The sequence below is a fragment of the Vombatus ursinus genome, unplaced genomic scaffold (genome assembly GCF_900497805.2).
Source record: "Vombatus ursinus unplaced genomic scaffold, bare-nosed wombat genome assembly UNPS02014779.1, whole genome shotgun sequence".
Classification (NCBI taxonomy): domain Eukaryota; kingdom Metazoa; phylum Chordata; class Mammalia; order Diprotodontia; family Vombatidae; genus Vombatus; species Vombatus ursinus.
This window is the reverse complement of record NW_020954557.1, coordinates 25,464,839-25,487,266: the sequence shown is the minus strand read 5'-3', so window position 1 is coordinate 25,487,266 and position 22,428 is coordinate 25,464,839.

Genomic DNA, 22,428 nt, shown 5'->3' with positions numbered 1-22,428 from the left:
AGAGATAATCTTAGAGAGAAAACACTAGTAGTATAGCAGTATGGGGATTAGAAAAGTCTTCTTGAAGGAGTAGGATTTAAGCTAAGTATTGCAGAAATCCAAAGAGGTCTGGAGGCAGAGGTGAGGAGAGTCTCCATTCCATTCTTGAAGAACAGTCAATAAAAAGGCACTGAGTCAGGAGATGAAGTAAAATGTGTGAGGAATAGCAAGAAGGCCAGTGTCACAGGCTCACAGAACATGTGAAAGAGAATAAAGTATGTGCAGAAGGAAAGATAAGGAGGAGTCAGAGCATAAAAGGCATTAAAAGTCAAACAGGATTTTGCATTTGATCCTGGAGGTAATAGGAAATCATTGGCTTTTACTGAATTGGGAGTAGGGACATGACATTGTTAGACCTACACTTGAGGAAAATCACTTTGGCAACCAATTGGACAATGGATTGAAATGGGAAGAGACTTTAGGTAGAAAGAGCAAGTAGATGAGTATTTCAAAAGTCCAGGTGTGAGGGGATGTGTTTGTGGACCAAGTTGACAGATATGTGAGTAGAGAGAATGGAGAATAAACAATAAAAAAGATAAGACTTAATATTCAATTCTCATTCCTTGCAAAACAAACTCCAGCATCTCCCTATTACCTTCAGGATTAAGCATGTTTGTAATTTAATTTTTTTTTTAAATAAGCAGGGCTAAGATATCTACAAGAGATTTTGTTAAGGTAGAACTGACAAGATTTGGTAAATATTTGGAAAGGTGGGACAGGTGAGAATGAGAAGTTGATGCTGGCACCCAGGTTTTTAACCTGGGTAACTGGGAGGATGGTGGTGACCTTGACAGTTATGGGGATTTCAGTAAAAGAAAAAAAGCTAGGGCCAAAATAGCATGAGTTCTTTTTCATATATTTTAAGTTTGAGATGCCTATGGGACATTCTATTTGAGACATCCAAGAGGCAGTTGGGTAATGGAGAGTTGAGCTCAGAAAAGAGACTAGGGTTAGATATGTGAATCAAGGAATCATCTACATAGCAATAATGATTATACCCATGAAAACTGATGAGTTCACAAAGTAAGACAACATAAGTGGGAAAAGAAAAAAAGGATCCCAGAATGGAGGCATTGTCCACTTTTCCACATGTGAAACCTTGGTATTATCTTTAACTCCTCTCTTTCTCACCTCTCATATAAACTCTACATCCCTGACATCTTTGGGATCAGTTTTCTCTCATATTCGCTGGAATAGATTTTGTGCTCCACTTAGAATGGATGACTTAACATCCCTTTTCAAGCCAGTGATTTCCTGCTTCAGACCTTTGTTTGAACTATTCCTTTTCCCTAGAATGACCTTTTATTGTAAAAATCAAGCTACATGAGGATTAGTTGAAAGAAATTGGGATGTTTAACCTGTAAAAGAAAAGGTTTAGGGGACCTTGGAGTCAGACACAACTAAATTCCAATCTTCCCTCCTACACAATAGCTGCATAATAATGGGCAACCCCTATAATTGAACCCTTCTGAGACTCAGTCATCTTACTAAAATTTTAAGGTATAGGTAGGCTGAGAATTGAGTATATGGAAGAATTTTCCACACCAGTAAAAGTCACAGGTTTTTGATGCAAACATCTTGGAACAAACAGGGAAAAGAATTCAAAGGTAAAGAAATTTCCTCTCTATAAAAGGTATAGCAGCTTACTAGCCTTCTTTGAAGAGGCAAGGCCTGGTACTTTTATTCCAAATGAATACAGAATCACCCACACTTGTTTCTCTTAGTTGTGCTTAGAGCTTTTTCTAGTGATCTCTGTGTTCCTTTTCAATCCTACTTCAGGAGGCTCCCAAATGGAGAAAGATGAATGGGCTGAGCGTTGAAGGTATCTCACTTGCAATGAGTTATAATAAAAATTCAGCTTCACAATATATTCATAAATTAGAATAAATGGTATGACTTCTCTTTATGCACCATAATCAGCTTCATTATGGTTCAGCATTGTAATTATAGATAAAATATACATAAAAGAGGTAGGAGCACAGCTAAATTATATAGCTGAGGATGAATCCTATAGAAAAGGTTAGATACTAAGAAAAAAATGACAAAGTTTCCTTAGGTAATATATTCCATTTTTCAACAACTTTTTATAGTTTCATGCATTTTTAACATGTACTTTTTATTTTTTTACCAATAGAAGCAAAAGAAAAAATTCACTTTAAGTTTTGCTTAAACATTTTCTATAAATGAACTAAAAATGATGATGTAAGGAATATTATACATATCTCTATTTTATTCACCAATGAAAAGAAGCATTGATATTGATGACAGAAATCCTTCTGGTTAGCTGGAGCTAGAAGCATCAAGAGATGGGGAGATGGGAGAATTGGGCTCATGGAGAATTGACAATATTGAACAATTATGGAAAGAAACAGGTGGACTGTGAGATCTCTGTTACTCCCCAATTGCTTTAAACATAGAACTTACAATGATTCAGACAATGAGAACCCCTCAGGTCCTGGCCCATTCAAGACAAGAGGATATAAATTGCTTATGCTCCAACTTTGAATGACCAGTCTCTCTGTAGCAAATCCACTAAAAATCATTATATGATCAAAGGAATTGAAGAGAATCTCTAGGGAGTATTTATGACCTGATTATCATTAGTTTCACCCTGATCTCCCATTCTCTGGGGATGAGTCAATATTTATTTTGCTTGATATTTTTTGCATCTTAATTAATTTTGGGCAGGAGACAGAGGATTATTTAATTTAAATTAAATACAAGCATTTCTCCACTTAGCATTAACAAAAATTATAATAATTTCTTCCAAGAAATCCATTTTTGCTGCTGCTCCAAGAAGCCTAAATTTCTTAAGATAATGCAGAATTTATAGATTCTAGCCCAAGAACTGTGTGTTTTTGTACATTTGTATGTGCAAATGTATGTGATATGGATCCCTTTGTCAGCCTTGTGAAGTCTATGGACCCCATCTAAAAATAATGCTTTCTAAATAAGTGAAGGAAATGCTAAATCTGAGATAGAGGTCAGTGAAAACAAAGGTATATATATATATATATATATATATATACATTTTTTTTTTACCTTCGAAGTTCATGGACCACCTGAAATCTATCCATGAACCCCAGCTCTAGATTTATCCTACCAGGGTTTCTTATGTAACAGCGTTCCAGTGAAAAGGTACTTAATATTTGTTTTTTGAGTATTTGTTGTTCATGGAAGGCTTGTAAAATAATAAGAACTAAGTACCAGAAAAATTTCACCTCGTTTTCTTCAAAAGAGTTAGACCTGAATAAAAGAGGCAATGTTGTATTGTGCAGAGAAGGCCAGGATCAGAGTAGGTAAAATGTGTGTTCAAGTCCTACCTGAGACACATATGAATCATGGGACCATGAACAAGTGCATAATCTCAATACGTAGGCCACTTGCTAAGAATGCATGTTACAGAAAAGTTGATGATTTCTATAAATAGCTGGAGTCTACATACAGGGATTTCCAAATACTGATGAAATCACAAATCTGAATGAGAAAAAAAATGGAAGTTTGTAAGTGAATGTGTTTGCCAAAGTACTATATAGAGTGAAGATAAGTATGTGAGTTCAGCAGCTGTTTAAGCAATGATTTCAGTTACTATTGCTCAGCTGATTACAGAGAAACTGTTTGCCAGGTAGGCTACCAAGATCCTGTTATAGTCATATGGGTGTGCATGTCTTATTAACCCTCAGAACTGGGCCCTGTGGTCTTGTCCAGAGGTGTGGGGAACCTGTAGCCTCAAGGCCGCTATGTGGCCCTCTAGATCCTCAAGTGTGGCCCTTTGACTGAATCCAAACTTCACAGAACAAATATCCTTAATAAAAGGATTTGTTTTGTAAAACTTGGACTCAGTCAAAAGACCACACCCAAGGACTTGGAAGGCCCTAAGTGGCCTCCAGGCACAGGCTCTGCACCCCTGGTCTTGTCCAACTTGACTTCATTTTATCTGAGCATCTAATCAATGTCATCAATGAGAGGGAAACATTTCCATCTATAGAAAACCAAATGTAAGTTTTCTGCCAGATCTTATCCTCATTCTCTAGGCACTATTTTACTTATTTTATTGCACATGGAACACAGGAGTACTGGTTGCCAGGGTTCTACAATTAAGAGCTGGGTAGTTTAATCACTGTATAAGACTGAACCAACAGATGCTAAGAAGCTGTTCTTATCTATAACTAAGAGGACTGGTAACTCAGAGTGAGTTAAGTTAGAGAATAAGATTTAGTCTATTTTAACTGCACATGAAAGGTCAGAAAGCCCTAAGGGGCATTGGTGGAATATCTGGTAATCATAAGCCCCTCTCTCAAAGAAATGACAGCATGTAACATCTGTGTTTACTGCAGTCTAAATCTTTATAATTGCTCCTAAAATATTTCCTCAAAAGATGGATTACCAAGATTAGTAAGAAAGGGGTAAAGATTTTGCATGTATTCCTCTGCCCTGCATATAAAGTATGTATTTCATAAACCCATTGTTTCTACCTACATGTATAAAGCTATTATTAATTCTAATTTTCATTTACTTCTTTCATTGGAACGTAATTGTTCATGTCACATTGACCTACCACTGCTGAACCCAGCTATGTGACCAGACTTGATTCAGCTTTGCAAAGTCTGCTCACTGGTGAGAGGTTGCTCTCTTTTCACACATTAAATAAATGTAGCCCAAGGGAACAGAGAATTTTACTTATGATTTATATCTAGGATTTTCTCAACAGCAAATAAAAATAAAAGTATTTGAAGTATAATATGAATTCAACAAAGAAAAGGTAACTTATTCCTACACTTTCAAAATAAACTGCAAATAAAAGCCTCAAAATGCTCATTAACAAAATAAGATTGAGTAATTTAATGTAACTATTGGTATAATCTGATAGAAGGATGATACTTAAACTTCATCAAAATATAAAATAGGGGAGATAGGGAGCCAACATAGTGGAGTAAGCAGTAAATCGCCATACCTCTTCCATAACCCCCTCCAAACAACCATAAAATAGAGTCCCAAAACTAATCCTGGAACAGTGGAACAAGCAAAAAGATGGGTAAAATAATCTTTGAGCCCAAGAGACTTGGACAATCAGCAGGAAAAGTTTGTTTCACTCAGGTTAAAGGGGAGCACAGTTTAGAAGAGACAGTGTCCCACCAAACCAACAGCAACCAGAGGTAGATCCTGTGCCCTAGTGTAGTAAAGCAGGCAAAGGCCAACACCAGGACCCTCCTACCCCCACGTGTCTCAGAATAGCCAGGGGAATGGACAGACTCCAGATCTGAGGACTATCATATGCTTCAGCATAGCCCAGGACAAAAAGGTAACTCCAGCAGCCTGACTCCACATGCTTCAGTGTAGCCCCTGATATCAGCTTCTTTCTTTGATTTGATCTTTGAGATCAAATTCTTCTTTATTCTTTCTTTGATCTCTGAGGTATAGACATAGTAGTGTTTTGCTAGTAAAAGTGTGTGTTATTTAGTTTAATTTCTTCTTCTAAAAAACTGACTGTTCATTTCCTTTGAGCATTTATCACTTGGGAAATGGCTTATATTCTCATAAATTTGACTCAGTTCTCTATGTATTTGAGAAATGAGGCCTTTATCAGAGATATGCTACAAAGATTGTTTCTCAGCTTTCTGCTTTTCTTCTAATCTTGGTTGCATTGGTTTTGCTTGTACAAAAACTTTTCAATTTAATATGACCAAAATTATCTGTTCAACATTTCATAATGCTCTCTATCTCTTGTTTGGTCATGCATTCTTCCCCTCCCCATAGATCTGACAAGTAGTCTATTACTTGCTCTTCTAATTTGATTGCTTCATTTTCTATGGTACCTTTTACCAAGATGTAGTTTCCTTTATTTTTTAATTAGGTCTATTTTTGCTTTTACTTTGAGATCAGAATTGCTAACCCTGCTTTTGTATTTTTTTTTTACTACAACTGAAGCTTAGTAAATTCTTCTTCAGCCCCTTACCTTTACTCTGTGTGCACCTCTCTGCTTCAAGTGTGTTTCTTATAAACAACATATTGTAGGATTCTGGTTTTTGATCCACTCTGCTACCTGTTTTCATTTTATGGGAGAGTTCATCCCTTTCACATTCACAATTATGCTTACTACCTGTGTATTTCCCTCCATCCTATTCTTCCTCCTGTTTGTCCTCTCTCTTCTTTCACCCTTTCACATCTCACCAGTGTGTAACTTCTACTACCTTCCCTGATCTGCACTCCCTTATGTCAGTCCCTACTCAGCCCCCTTTTCTTAATCTCCTCCCCTCCTATTTCCCTGTTGGGTAAGATAGATTTCTATATTCAACTGATTGCATACATTATTCCCTCTTTGAGCTAATGCTGATAAGAGTGAGGTTCTAGTAATGCCCATCACACCATCCTATCCCATCTTCATTGAAGGCACTATAATAGGTCTTTCTCACCTCTTCATGTGAGATAATTTACCCCTTTCTACCTTTCTCTTCCTTCTGCACCTATTGTACTTTTCTTTCTCATCTCTTAATTTTTTGTCATTCCCGCAAATTCATCTTGTACTCATGTGTCTATGTATATTCCCTTTATGTGTACTGTTACAATTTTTCAGAGTTACAAGTATGACCTTCTCATGTAGGGATGTAAACAATTTGGCTCTATTGAATCCCTTATGTTTTCTTTTCCCTTTTTACATTTATGCTTCTCTTGGGCCTTAATATTTGAGGTCAAATTTTTGGTTTAATTCATTTTTTCTCTTGATATATTATGCTTAATTTTGCTGGGTAAGTGATTCTTGGTTGTAGTCCTAGCTCCTTTGTCCTCTGGAATATCATGATCCATGACCTCAGATCCTCTATTTTTTTAAAATTTATTTATTTTTAGTTTTCAACATTCACTTCCACAAGACTTTGAGTTCCAAATTTTCACCCCATTGTGCCCTTCCCCGCATCCCAATGTGGCATGCATTCTGAATACCCCTTCCCCTAGTCTGCCCTCCCTTCTGTCTCCCCTCCCTTATCTTATTCCCTTCCCCTTCTGTTTTCCTATAGGTCAGGATGGATTTTTGTACCCCATTTCTTATATTTCTTATTTCCCAGTTGTATGCACAAACATATTTTTTAAACATGTGTTTTTAAAACTTCGGGTTCCAAATTTTCTCCCTTCTTCCCTCAACCACTCACCCTCATTGAAAAGGCAAGCAACTCAATGCTGGTTATACCTGTGCAGTTATGCAAAACACTTCCATAGTAGTCATGTTGTAAAAAACTAACTCTATTTCTCTCAATCCTATTCTGCCCCCCATTTATTCTATTCTTTCTTTTGACCCTGTCCCTCCTCAGAAGTGTTTGGTTCTGATTACTCCCTCTCTCAATCTGCCCTTCCCTCTATCATTCCCCTCCCTTCTTGTCCCCTCCCCCCATTTTCCTATAGTGTAAAATAGATTTCCATACCCAATTGAGTGTGTATGTTGTTCCCTCCTTAAGCCAAATCTGATGAGAATAAGATTCACTCATTCCCTCTCACCTTCTCCCATTTCCCCTCCGCTGTAAGAGCCTTTTCTTTTCTGTTTTTTTTGTGAGATGATTTACCCAATTCTACCTTTCCCTTTCTCCTTCTCCCAATATAATCCTCTCTCACCACTTAATTTTATTCTCCAGATATTATCCCTTCATCTTCAACTCACCCTGTGCCCTCTATCTATCTATCCACATATATATGTATATATATATATATATGTATATATATGCACATACATATAATTTTTTCCCTCTGACTACCTTAATACTGACAAAGGTCTCATGAGTTACTAATATTATCTTTCCATGCATGAATGTAAACAGTTCAACCTTAATAAGTCTCTTATGATTTTCTCTTTCCTGTTTACCTCTTCATGTTCCACTTGAGTCTTGTATTTGAAAGTCAAATTTTCTATTCAACTCAGGTCTTTTTATCAAGAATGCTTGAAAGTCCTCTATTTCACTGAATGACCATTTTTTCCCCTGAAGAATTATACTCAGTTTTGCTGGGTAGGTGATTCTTGGTTGTAATCCTATCTCCTTTGCCCTCTGAAATATTATGTTCCATGCCCTGTGGTCCCTTAATATAGAAGCTGCTAAATCTTGTGTTATCCTGATTGTGTTTCCACAATACTTGAATGGTTTCTTTCTGGCTGCTTGTAATATTTTCTCCTTGACCTGGGAACTCTGGAATTTGGCTACAATATTCCTAGGAGTTTTCCTTTGGATATCTCTTTCAGGAGGAGATCAATGGATTCTTTCAATTTCTATTTTGCCCTCTGGTTCTCCTTGATAATTTCTTGAAAGATGATGTCTAGGCTCTTTTTTTGATCATGGCTTTCAGATAGTCCAATAATTTTTAAATTCTCTCTCCTGGACCTATTTTCCAGGTCAGTTGTTTTTCCAATGAGATACTTCACATTGTTTTCTAATTTTTCATTCTTTTGGATTTGTTTTACAGTGTCTTGATTTCTCATAAAGTCACTAGCTTCCAATTGCTCTATTCTAATTTTTAAGGAAGTATTTTCTTCAGTAAGCTTTTGGACTTCCTTTTCCATTTGGCCAATTTTGCTTTTTAGGGTGTTCTTCTCCTCATTGGCTTTTTGGACCTCTTTTGCCATTTGGGTTAGGCTATTTATTAAGGTGTTATTTTCTTTAGTATTTTTTGAGTCTCCTTTAGCATCACTCTCAGTTTTTCCTCTACTTCTCTTACTTGCTTCTCAAAATCCTTTTTCAGCTCTTCCATGGCCTGGGACCAATTCATATTTTTCTTGGAGGCTTTGGATGTAGGAGCTTTGGCTTCATTGTCTTCTTCTGGTTGTATGTTTTGATCTTCTTTGTCACCAAAGTAAGATAATATAGGTGACTCTTTTTGTGCTACTTGCTCATGATCCCAGTCAATTACTTGAGTTATAAACTCTTTGTTAAGGTAGGGGTCTGTTTCCAGTGTGGAGAATGTACTGTCCCAAGCTTCAGGGGTTTTGTGCAGCTGTTTTCAGAGATACTTCTAGGGACCTGAAAATTTTCAGTTCTTCCAAGGTGCTATGATCAAGGACGAAGTGTTTATTTCTTTCCTGGCCTGTGCTCTGGTCTATGCATGACCACAAGCACTCTTTTCTATCTTGGAACTGTGAGGAGGATTTCCTCTCCACTATCACTACAAGCTCCACCACAGCAGCACCTCTCCTCACCCTAGAACCACCTCCTAGAACTGTGACCCAGATCCAAGCACAGGCAAAGCAAGAGAATCCTGCATGAGCAGAGAGATCCCTGCAATCCCCTTCTGATCATCCACTTGATTCCCCCTCAGTCTGTTGCCTAGAAGCTCAGGAAGCAGCCACCACCCTGGGGCCGTGCTCAGAAATTGGGGCTGGGACCTAGATTCTCTCTTTCTCTCACTGCAGAAACAGACTTTTCCCACTGACCTTCTAAGTTGTCTTTGGTGTTCATGGGTTGAGAAGTCTGGAAACTGCCACAGCTACTGGCAATTCTGTCCTCTGAGGCCAGCTCCAGGTTCACCTCGGCCTGTGCACCACATTGAAGTGTGCTCCTCTCCCAGCCCAGCACAATGCAGCTTTTCAATCAACCATCCAGTTTGTTTTGGGTTGGAAATTTGTTTCACTCTGTCTTTTTGTGGGTTCAGCTGTTTTAGAATTTGTTTGGAGCCATTTTTATAGGTATATGGAGGTGTTTGGGGGAGAGCTCAAGTGAGTCACTGCTTTCACTTTGCCATCTTGACTCTGCCCTCCAGATCCTTTAATGTTGTAGCTGCTAAGTCCTGTGTGATCTGATTGTGACTCCCTGATATTTGAATTATTTCTTTCTGGGTATTTGTAGTATTTTTTTTTCTTTCTGGGTATTCCTTTACCTGATAGTTCTAAAATTTGGCTATAATGTTCCTTGAAGTTTTTATTTTCAGATATCTTTCCTGAGGTGAGTGGTGGATTTGTCTGGTTGCAGGACATCTGATCAGTTTTCCTTGATATTTCCTTTAAAGATGCTGTCCAGGTCATTCTTTTGATTCTGGCTTTCAGGTAGTCCAACAATTCTGATTTTGTCTTTCCTAGATCTATGTTCCAGGTCATTTGTTTTTCCCATAAGGTATTTTACATTTTCTTCTATTTTTTTCATTCTTTTGAATTTGTTTGATTGCTTCATGTCTCATAGAGTCATAGTGTCCATTTGCCCAATTCTAAATTTAAGGTGTTGTTTTCTTCAATTAGCTTTTGTACTTTCTTTTCCATTTGGGCAATTGTACTCTTTAAGGAGTTGTTTTCTTCATTGGATTTTTGTATTTCCTTTTCCATTTGGCCAATTCTACTTTTTAAGCAATTTTCCAAGTTGTTAACTCTTTTGTCAGATTACTCTTCTATCACTCTCATTTCTTTCCCATTTTTTCTTCCACCTCTCTTACATGATTTTTAAGCTCCTTTTAGAGTTCATCCATGAGTTCTTTCTGGGCTTGAGACCACTTCTTATTTTTCTTTGGGGTTTTGCTGTCCTCTTTTTGTTATCCTCCTTTGAGTTTGTGTCTTGGTCTGTTTTGCCTGCATGACCCATACTCAACTGTGCTCCTCTCCAGTTTAGAGCAATAGAACTTTCCAATCAACCATCCAGGTTGTCTTGGGCTGGAAATTCATTTCACTCTGTCTTTTTGAGGGTTCTGCTACTCTGGAATTTGTTTAGAATCTTTTTTATAGTTATTTATTAGAGTTTAAGGGACAGCTCAAGCAAGTCACTGCTTTTACTCCACCATCTTGGCTCCATCCCTCTAGCACTTTTTAAAATGGGAATGGGTGTTGTACTTTATCAAAACATGTTTTTGCATCTATTAAAATCATCATGTGATTTTTTTGTTGTTGATATGATCAATTTATGCTTATTATACTTTTCTTAATATTGAACTATCACTGAATTCTTGGTATGAATCCAGCCTGGTCATAGCATATGCTTATTGTGACATACAGTTGCAATCTCATTGTTAGTATTTTATTAAATTTTTTGCATCAGCATTCATTACAGAAATTGTTCTACAATTTTCTTTCTCTGTTTTTGTTTTCCCATTTTTAGGTATCCAGGCCATTTTTGTGTTAGAGAAATACAAATTTTATAGAACTCCTTTTTGCCTATTTTTTCCCCAGACACTTTATATAGTATTAGAGTAATTTGTTCTTTACTTGTAAATCCATCTTGTTTGGGTGTTTTGTTTTCTTTTGTTTTTTCTTTTAGGCAGCAAATTTATGACTTGTTCTCTCTTTCTTTCTCTAGATAGACAGAGAGATATATACATACATACTTACACACTTGTTTGTATGTGTATGTGTGTATGTATTAGATAGGTTAATTTAATTTTTCAATTTGCTGACCTTTCATCTGAGCAATGTATATTTTTCTAAATATTTATTGATTTTATTTAAGTTGTCAGTTGTACTGGCATATAGTTGGGCAAAATGCCTCCCAAGAATTGTTTTTATTCCATCTTCATTGACTATGAATTCAGTCTTTTTATTTTTCATACTGGTAATTTATCTTTTTTAAAAATATAATTAACCAATAGTGCATCTGTTTTTTAAAATCAGCTTTTAGTTTTACTTCAAGAGGTTTTTTTTTTAACTTTCAATTTTGTTACTCTCTCTTTGATTTTGAAGGTTTTTATTTTTCTATTGGGGGAAGTATTTTTTTCCTATTTTTTATTTGTATGCCCAATTCATTGATCTGATCTTTCTCTCTTTTGTTTTTGTGTTTAGAGATATAATTCTCCCTCTAAATATTGCTTTGGATGCATCCCACAAATTTTGGAATTTTTTCTCATTGCTGTCATTATCTTTAATGACATATTGATTGTTTCCATTATTTGTCCTACTTATTTGTTAGGATATGGTGATTTACTTTATAATTAATTTTTAATCTATGGTTCAATGGCCTTTTACTTAATTTAATTTCTATGGTTTTTTGGTCAGAAAAAGATGCACTTAATATTTCTGTTTTTCTGAATTTGTTTGAGAGGTTTTATGCCATAATAAATGGTCAATTTTTGTGAAGATATCATGTAAACCTAAGAAAAATATGTGCTCTTTCTTATTCCCATTCCATATTATCCAGAGGTTTATCATAATTAGCTTTTCTAAAATTGCATTCATCTTCTTAACTTTATTCTTGTTTATTTTATAGCTAGATTTCTCTAGATCTGAGAGGATAAAATTGTGGTGCCTAGGTAGTATATTTTTACTGTTAATTTCAAGCTGTAATTCATGTAATTTTTCCTTCAAGAATATGGATGCTAGTCCATTTGGTGCATGCATTTTCAGGGTTGACATTACTTCTTTGTCTATGATAACTTTTAGCAAAATTTAGTTTCCTTGATTATATCTTTTAATTAGGATTATTTTTTAAAGGTAATTGCAGTTAAGTGACTTGCCCAGGGTCACACAGCTAGTAAGTGTCAAATGTTTGGTCCAAGGCCAGATTTGAACTCAGGTCCTCCTGACTTCAGGGCCAGTTCTCTATCCACTGTGCCACCTAGCTGCCCCTCTAATTAGGACTATTTTTGCTTTTGATTTGTCTGAGATCATGATTGCTACCACTATACTATTTTTTTTAACATAATAGATTCTTCTCCAGTCCCTTATTTTAACTCTGTGTGTGTCTTTCTGTTTCAAGTGTGTATCTTTTTAAACAATGTATTGTTGGATTCTGGTTTCTAATCCATCTTGCTATACTCTTCCATTTTATGTATGAGTTCATTTTTGATTGTTCCAAAACATTATGATCTGGGTAGATCTTTGTTCACTGCCCCCTTATGTGTGCTCTATTAGTTCTTTACACAGCTTGGATCTGTTGGCTTGCTTGTGGCTGAGTTTTTGTCAACTGCTGCTGGACTCAGTCACTGTTAGCCTCCTGAAAAGTTCTGCAGGTTCAGAGTGATTGAATTGCTGGCTTCTCCTTGGTTTTGGTCTCCTACCCTGGTTTATTCCACTTTAGGCTTATGTGCAATATAAAGGTTAGAACTGAGTCTCTGCTCTGTTTTGTGCTCAGAACCACACACCCATATTTCTGGAACTTGTTCTTTCTCTTTACACAAGTAAAACCCCTGCTCCTTTGTAATCATCTTCCCTGGAACTCTAACCTGGAAATGGGCAATGGATGACAGAGCTTCCAGATGGCACCCATTCCTCCTCCCATTAGTTCCCTGGGAACTTTTTATGTCTTGTTGTTCAGTCTCCTTACTGCACCTGAGTACTTGGCTGCTCTCTACCACTACTGCTCTCTACCACTACTGCTATTACTGTCACAGACTATTGTCACTTACACCTATTAAGACACTGCTGCTGTCCTGGCCAGACCCCACCCCAGTGTCCACAAATCTTGCTAACTTCCTAAGCAACCCTGGGTTGGAAAAATTACCTATTTTTTTCATTTTACTTATCAGAATATGTTTTGGAATATAGTTTCCAAATTATTGTGAAAGATGTTGTATAGGAATTAAGGCCTAATTGCTACCTTTCACTTCACTATTTTGACTCGGTGCCCAAAGGACACTGAACTTGGAATTTCAAGACTCCAGTTTGAGTCTTGCCTCTCCCATCAAATAGATAAGTATCAAAAATTCCCATAGCCTTATTTGAAAACTTGTTAAAATAATACTTGTAGTACAAATAATAGTAATAATAGTTTACATTTATATAGGGATTATTATGTGCCAGGTACTGTGCTAAGGGTTTTATCCTTACTATCTCATTGAATTCTCACAATAAGAAGTAGGTGCTATTATCATCCTTATTTTACAGTTATTGATAATGATGTAAATAGAGGTTAAGTGACTTATCCAGGATTACATAGCTAGTAAGTATCTGAGGCCAGATTTGAACTCAGGTCTTCCTGACTCCAAGTCCAGTGCTCTATCCATTGTACCACCTAGCTGCCTTCTTCTTAGTGATGTCATGGGAATTAAATGTGAAAACAAAATGTGGAAGGTTCTTTTCAAGCCTTAGTGCAGCACATAAATGTATGTTGCTCCAAAAAGTCTTAATTGCACTAAAACTTTTGGAACACAATGTATATTTTATTATCATCATACTCATTAGAGTTTCTTTCAGCTCTAAAATTGTTATTCATCATAATCATCACCATCATCATAGTAGCTAGCATACACACACACACACACACACACACACACATATGTGTGTATGTATGTAAAGCACCTACTATATTCCAGGCACTATGCTAAATGCTTTCCAAACATTATATCTTGTGATCCTTACAACAACCCTGGAAGGCAAGTGCTATTATTATCCCCTTTTAGTGGTTGAGAAAACTGAAGGAAACTGAAGTTAAGTGACTCGCCCAAAGTCATACCAATAGTAGGTGTCCCAGGTGAATTTTGAACTCAAATTGACTTCAGGTCCAGTCTAGGTCCAATCAAATGCTGTTGGCGTCAAACAGGGAAAGTGTCATTTTTTTTTTTCCAAATCATATCAAATAGGTGGTTAAAATGTAAATTCCCTTAGAGGAATCAATAAACATTGATGAAGGTACATTTATGTTTTCAAAGTAGAATCTTTAAGAAATAAGGAAAAAGAAGTTAAGAAGTTATAGAAAATGTTGTTTTAGTTTGTTTCATTTTTGTCTTTTGAGATAGGATTAACTAGGATTTTAAAATTATGAACTTCTTTAGAACTTGTAAATTGTGATTAAAAATATAGGAAACTGTCAGATAAGAGGACCATGATATTTTAAACAGATAAAATACAAAAGTACAAATGATTAACATGGAAATTAAGATAATTAGGCCTATACTACTTTGTGAATTCTCTGACCTTTCCACCATACCCAAGAAAAATCATTGAGAAACTTCATCATCCTTCAAGATTTCATCAGCCTTGGTATTTCATGCCATCATCGCCCTTTGTTTCTCTGATTAAAGGGCAGAACTATGAACTCCAAAAATTCCATTTGAGGAGAGAGCTTGGAGTCATCATTTCTTATCTGGATGCATTACTTTGGCATTTCTCTGACTTTTCTACCATGCCCTTACATTGGGTACCTTCCCTGGTCTCCTCTGCCAACTCCTGGCTTTTCAGCTTTCTTTTGTGTATTCTTATCCCTCATCAAGTTGTAAGCTCCCGGAAGACAGGGACTATCTTTTTTATATTTGTCCCTAGTGCTTAGCACAGTGCCTGACAAATAGTAGGTGCTTAATAAATGTTTATTGATTGATTGAACTAGTTTCCAGAAAATGGAAAATATTTGATTTTTTAAAAAATGTGAAATTGGCTCATGACATGGTACAACGATTTCAAAGCCTGTGAGACTTGTGTTAGAGAAAAATTCTATTACCAAAATAATTGAGAATAGATGAGGGATAACTATATATGATCAATGAAATAGAGATTAATTATGTCATTACTGAAAAGTCTCAGACTATCTTTTAAACAGTGTTTCCCAATGGAGCTACTAGAAAGAGTAAACTGTTGAAATAAAGGAAAATGATGGAAATCCCTACTAAGGAAAAATGGTAAGAAAACAGGATATAGCAAAACTTAAAGGTAGATAGTTGAACTATGTCCACAGTTATGCTTTCATATCGGGGGAAATCAATTTGTTGGAAAAAGTGTTAGTTTTCTTTTATACGTATGATCAATTGGCATAGTAGAAAAAAAAAGTTCAAATCCCACATCAGACCTTGGCAAGTAATTTGATCTCTCTTGTCCTCAGTTTGCTGACCTAAAAAAAAATCTGTAATACTACTTACTGATTTGTTATGAAAATAAAATTAAATAATAGGTATAAAGTGCTATATTAGCTATTATCATTATTCAGCCCTTTGAACTTAGAAAAGTATCCTGAAAACTCATGTCATCTTCATTATAACTTCTTAATATCACAGTATATTTGTATTTTGGGTAGAACTAACTTGGTCTAATAAGTCTAAATCTGATCTCCTATTTTATAAGATCATAGTTTTGAAGTAACATTCTTGAGAGAACTGCTTGAATACTCTATTGATCCTTGTGTAGCCAGGATAAAATGAGAATGGAGTATCAGCCTCCTTGCAGCCAGAGTTAATTACCTTGAAGCATAATTCTGCTTCCTTAGGAAATCAGAAATTGGAAAATCATATCTTGTCTCTCAGCTTCTAGCGGTAAGGGAAACATAACTTAGCTGGAACTAAGATGCCTTAAAAACTCATATTTGCTTTCTGCAACTTGTTTTGCTGCATTAAGCCCTTAAGTGGCAACATTCAATAAAGTTTCCACCCAATAGACACTGCATCCCAAGCCACCCTTTATAGTCCAGAATAAGTCTTTTCAAACATGCTTCTTTGTACATTGATTCCTCTCTACAGATACTCCAAGACTCTTTCTCTGCCACCAGTACTCAGCAAACCTTCTTTCTTTTGTAATCACTCCTTTTGATCAAAACACTCTATCCAGATATGAATTGTGGTTATATAGGTATTCATCATCTTTTTTTTCCCAGTTAATTTAGCACTTGGCTCACAGTCTACCTCTCCACCTAACCAATTTCCTTATACTTGGGAAATTCAATATAAATATTTGTCCCCTCCTCTCTTTGGCCTCTCAATTCATCAACTTTCTGAATTAATGCATGAGTTAAAATTATTTATTAGATGTTTACTGTGTGTTAGGCACTGTGCTACCTACTGGTTTCCAAATACAAAAAAAAAAGGAATAGTCTTTACACCAAAGAAGTTACATTCTCCTAGGGGAGACAACATAAACATACCTCCCCTATTCTAAAAGAAAGAAAGAAAGAAAGAAAGAAAGGAAGGAAGAAAGAAAGAAAGAAAGAAAGAAAAGAAAACTTTTTATTGACTTACTATAGTCTCAAAGAATTATTCTCTATAACTTCTCTCATTTAAAGCCAAACTTAGCCAATTTATACTCATTGTCTACATTTCCTCACCTCTCACTCACCTATCAGCCCCTTGCTATCTGACTTCCAATCTCATGAATCAACTAAAATTATTCTATCCAAAGGTGTTAATGTTTTTTTAAATCATTTTTATTGATAACAACAAATGATTTCTTAAACTATTGAATATATTGACCTTAGGAATGGAGAGTGATCATAGTAAAGGTAGGGAATAAAACAAATCCTTTTGTCTCAGATATAAACTGACTCCTAATATGTATCACTGTGTCTTCTACAAATGGAAATTTAGGGAAAATTTTTTCCTAAAAATTTAAGAAACCAGAATTCCCTACCAATGGGAAGGGAGGGAGGGGTGGAGGGAGGGAGAAAGAGAGGGAAGAACAAACATATGAATAAATGATAGAGAAAGCTCTGCAAATGCACTAAAGTTGAAATAGGATTGAGGAAAGAGATCAAACTTTACTTTCTATACATTGTATCTTCCATAAAGGATAAGGAAGAATAAATAAGAAAAATGTACTTTCCTTAAATGAGGCAATAAAATTGAGCAAATACAGCAAAGGAAATTTAAAAAAAGAAAGGAGGAGGAAAAAACTACATGAAAACTTATTTTAAATGGTTACTACAGAAGAATGTTAATTAAAATAAGTTATAGGAGGCATAGAACCACATGATTATGTGGACAAGGAGAGGTAAAACTCATGGTGAGTGGCAGGACTAAATAAAAAAAATAAAAATATGTAATGGACAAGGATGATTCATTTCTTTTGGATTAAGTTTGAAATTGGAATTAAATGGAATACTTATAGGCCATTCGACAGTTAACCAAAAGGGAGTTACTTAGCAATAACATTAAAAGGATATTCAATAAGGATTCTAAAAATACTTAGCTTGGCTAGGCATTGCTCATCTTTCCTCTATGTGTTAATGGATCTGGCCAACAGAATTAGGGGGGAGCCATGACTTGCATGATCTTGAGATGACTTCCATATTGGAAAGGTCCAGATTTCATGTCAGTTTATCTTTTGATACTTTTAGTTGACTAGATCATATGGCCAGAGACCACTAGGAAGCTAATTTAATGAGCCAGGGGATGGGGGATTTTTCTCATTAGTAGCCCCAACTCAATATAGGTATTAGCAATTTTAAGTAAATTCAAAGATTGGTTAAGTAAAAAGTATGTTGATGATGAGGGATGGGAGGGAGAGTATGTAAGATGACATTAGCATTGAGGCAGATTAAGAAAACAAACTAATCACAGGGACAAATTGCAGACTTAACAAGTATAGAGATAAAATCAATATAAAAAGTGAGTGGAACAAAATATAAGTATTAGATTTGAATGAAATAAAAAATAAAGAAAATAGCAGAATCAATAACAAAATAAAATCCAATCATTTTTGGTATTCAAAAAATCTGAAAGTGGGCATAAATATTAAACAAGAATGAAACAAAGTTCACAATTGGTTATTTCTTCAAAAAAGGAAGAATTTTACCATTGGTTATTTCCTCAAAAAAGGAAGAATTGTAAGCACACTATCAGATAAAGCAAGGGAAAATTTTATATGGTCAAGAGAGATAAACAGGCAAGAAAAACACATTTAAGGTACCACCATCAATGAAATAATATCTATTCTAAATGTATATATACCAACTAACATAGCATCTAAAGTCATAAAGAAAATATTGATGGAATTTCAAAGATACTTAGGTAGAAAGAGTAACTGTAAGAGATTTTAATATTTTCTCAGAATGGACATAAAAGAAAAACAAATGGAAAGGAAACTATAGAAATGAATGACTGTGGAAGAAGATAGATTTGAAATGATTATAGCAACTTACAGCATGCAATTAAAGAATAAGAAAATAGAAACATATGGTCAAAATAAGTATAAAGGAATATATCTTGTAAATGCATATAGTCAAATGCATATTGTCAAAATAAGTATAAAGGAATATATCTTGCAAATTTGAGTCAAACAAGTGAACAGTAAAATAAAAGCACTATGATTAAAGACTAAAAACTGTTTCCAATAACAAGATTATCAAAATTGATAACCTTCAGCTAATTTGATCACAAAAGAGAGAAAAATTGAAATAGCTTTTAAGTGACCAAGATGAACTCATGAGAGAGGAAATTAAAAGAAAAATATTATCAGAGTCTGATATAAATGATATATTCCAACAAAACCAAGAACTTACAGGAAATGGATACTTATCCACAAAAATATAAATTATCCAAATTTTTAAAAAATAGATATATGAAAAAACCTAATCTCTTAAAGTGAAATTGAGCAAGCCATAAAGGAAAACTAAAAAAAAGGAAAACCTGGACCAGATTCATTTACCAAAGAATTATATTAATCATTTAAAGAGCAATTAATTATGATACATAAATTATTCTCAGTAATTAATAAAGAACACTCTATCAAAATACAGATACAGTCCAAATTCCTACATTTAAAATATATGAAACAGAGAAGAAAACTCTAGCCCAGAGGTGTTAAATATGCAACCTATACATTAATGTGAGACATACTCCCTACCACTGTACCCACAATGCTATTAAGAAGGGTCTAAACAAGATTATAATGTAATTAGATAATTTGTTTAAAATAGCTTAATAATACAATAAAACATAGAAAATGTTAATGTGTCTTTTATAAATCAATGTATGCCCTGCAGGGATCATAATGTTTAATGGGTCCTATTTCTATATGAGTTTGATCCCTTTGCTTTACGTCATTATTACTAATAGATATCGACACAAACTTTTAAAATATAATCCTAACAAAAAGACTGCTGTGATAATACCAAAATTTCTTGCGTTATGATCAAGATGTCTTTCTACTGGAGATGAATAAAAGTTTCAAAAATCTCATTTGCAGAAATATAGAGACAGTAGAATATAAACTCCTTGAGGACAGATATTGTTTCACATTGTTGTTGTTTTGGAAATGATACAGTGCATAACATAGTACATTGCTCATATAGACACATAACAGATATTTCTTAAACTATTGACAGAAAAAGCTTTCAAGATAGCTTTGAGAAGGAAAAATGACTTTAAAGAGGATAGAAGGAGTACTTGAGTAAAGAACAATCAGCTCTGCAGAAAATTACTATAAATTCAAATATCTAATACAAAAACAAAACAAATTATTTCTAACATATGTTTTGGTCATAAACAGTGAAATGTCACCAAATGGCATCCTTATTTAATAAAGAGAAATTATGTAGTTATAAGTTGTTATTCTGTACACGAGGTATATTTCTAAATGTAAAATTGAACTAGTAATTCTGTTTACACACACATATTTACATATGTTACAATGTCTAATAGGTATTAAATATAAATTGAGCCATACAAGTTTGGTTCATTTTTATTGGCATTAATATCAAGAAGAGTAATTTTATTATGAGGGGAAAATAAAGATTAAAATTGGTATGTTATATTCACCAAACAATATTTAAATCTAGTCATGGGAGTGATTTTTTAATTACACAAACTTTTATTAATTTAAATATGGTACTAATTAGGTTACATGAAATGAAGGTAGTGAAGAAGATGGGTCAGAAGGGTAATTTACCAAATGGATTGTGTTTGAGATAGATAAACCAGATGTAAACTACTGTGGATGCTACAAGGAGAAAAGATTGACTCAGTTTTCCACATGTTTACTGTGTTCTTCATGAGTTATCAGTCATGATGTTACACTCTGTAAGTTGTCAGAAAAGATAGTGAAGTGAATTCCAGTTAGATATCTATTCCAATAGACACAGACTAAATTCAAAATTTCTAGTAAGTAATGAAACTACTTGGACATATTGGAACTAACTAACTAGGCCAGAGTGATTTCTTATGTTGTGTCTTCCAAGGGGAGTGAAAACACTCATTTCCATTTCCACAGGGGTATTTAAAGGACATCTAGCATCCTTAAATGTCAGTATAATCAATGAGTGTTCTATAGAGTGAAGCACTGCCTATTTCCTTCGAGACAATGATGTGATAAATAAAATGAAACTTCATTCTTTTACAAAGTTTTAACATCTGGGGATTATAATCTTGTCTCAGGTAGGTTTTCACTTGAGTCTTTGTTTATCCTTCAGTATCTTTTCAAAGTTAAATGGTCCATCAATGCTTTATCATTGCATTTAACTGTGATTAAATTTAGGCATTTATTAGGTACCTGATGTATTTCTAATTGTTTCCATCCAGTTTATATTAATAGAGTGAATTATAGGAGTACTCCCCAAACTAATATAATCTTAGGTTGCATTAAGAGAGCCCCAATACCTATAACATGAAAAGTCACAGTTTTTGGTACTCTGTTCTGGTTGCACCACAGCTAGAGTTTTGTCTTCAATTTTGAGTGCTACATATTTATAGGAGTTTTTAAAGTAAAAGAATGTATATAAGAATTAGTTGCAGAAATGGGGACTACTCAGCTTGAAAAAGAGAAAGATTACATGAGAACATACAGCTGTCATATTGTTCTTTTTTGTTATTCTTTGGTCATTTTAAATTGTGCAGAACTCTTCATGGCCTGATTTAAGGTTTTCTTGGCAAAGACATGGGCATAGTTTTCCATTTCCTTCTCCAGCTCATTTTATAGATGAGAAAACTGAAGTAAACAGTTATGTGACTTGCTCAGAGTCACACAGCTAGAAAGCATATAAGACTAGATTCAAACTCAGGAGAGTGAGTCTTCCTGATTCCAAGTCTTGCACTGTACCCACTAAACCAGTTAATTGTGCTGGTTGTCATCTAGAAGAGGGTATAATTCTTCTTCTTAGCCTTGAAGCTTAGAATTAGAAGCAATATGTGGAAGTTTCAGAGGAGAAATTATCAGCTCAATCCATGAACTAATCATTCAATTATTATTCAACATTTTACTAGAAATGCAAACTAGCAATAAGACAATAAGAAACTGAAATAATAAAAATAAATGGTGAATAAATACAACATTCACTCTGAGGTGCATATGAGGTATACTTAGAAAACTCTAGAGAATCAACTAAAAAACTAGTTGAAACAATTAACAACTTGAGCATACTTGGAAGATAATATGTCTCACATTAATAATAAATAAACCCACATAAGCATCAGCATTTCTATATATCACAAACAAAATCCAGCTGGATGATAAAGAAAGATAAAGTACATTTAAAAAAATTGCAGATAGTATAAAACACACAGGAGTATACTAACCAAGAAAAAAACCCAGGAACTCTATGAACCAAATTTAAAAAAATATTTTTCATACTAATAGAGACAGATCTAAACAATTAGGAAAATATTAATTTCATGGGTAGACTTTGCCAATATAAAAAATTACAATCCTCCCTAATTTATTTATTCAGAGTCATACCAATGAAATTACTAAAGAATTATTTTCTAGAGCTAGAAGAAATAATATTTATATAGAGGAACAAAAGGTCAAAAAATTCAAGGGAATCAATGAAAATAATGTGAAGGAATGCATCTTAAGAGCACTAGATTTCAAACTAT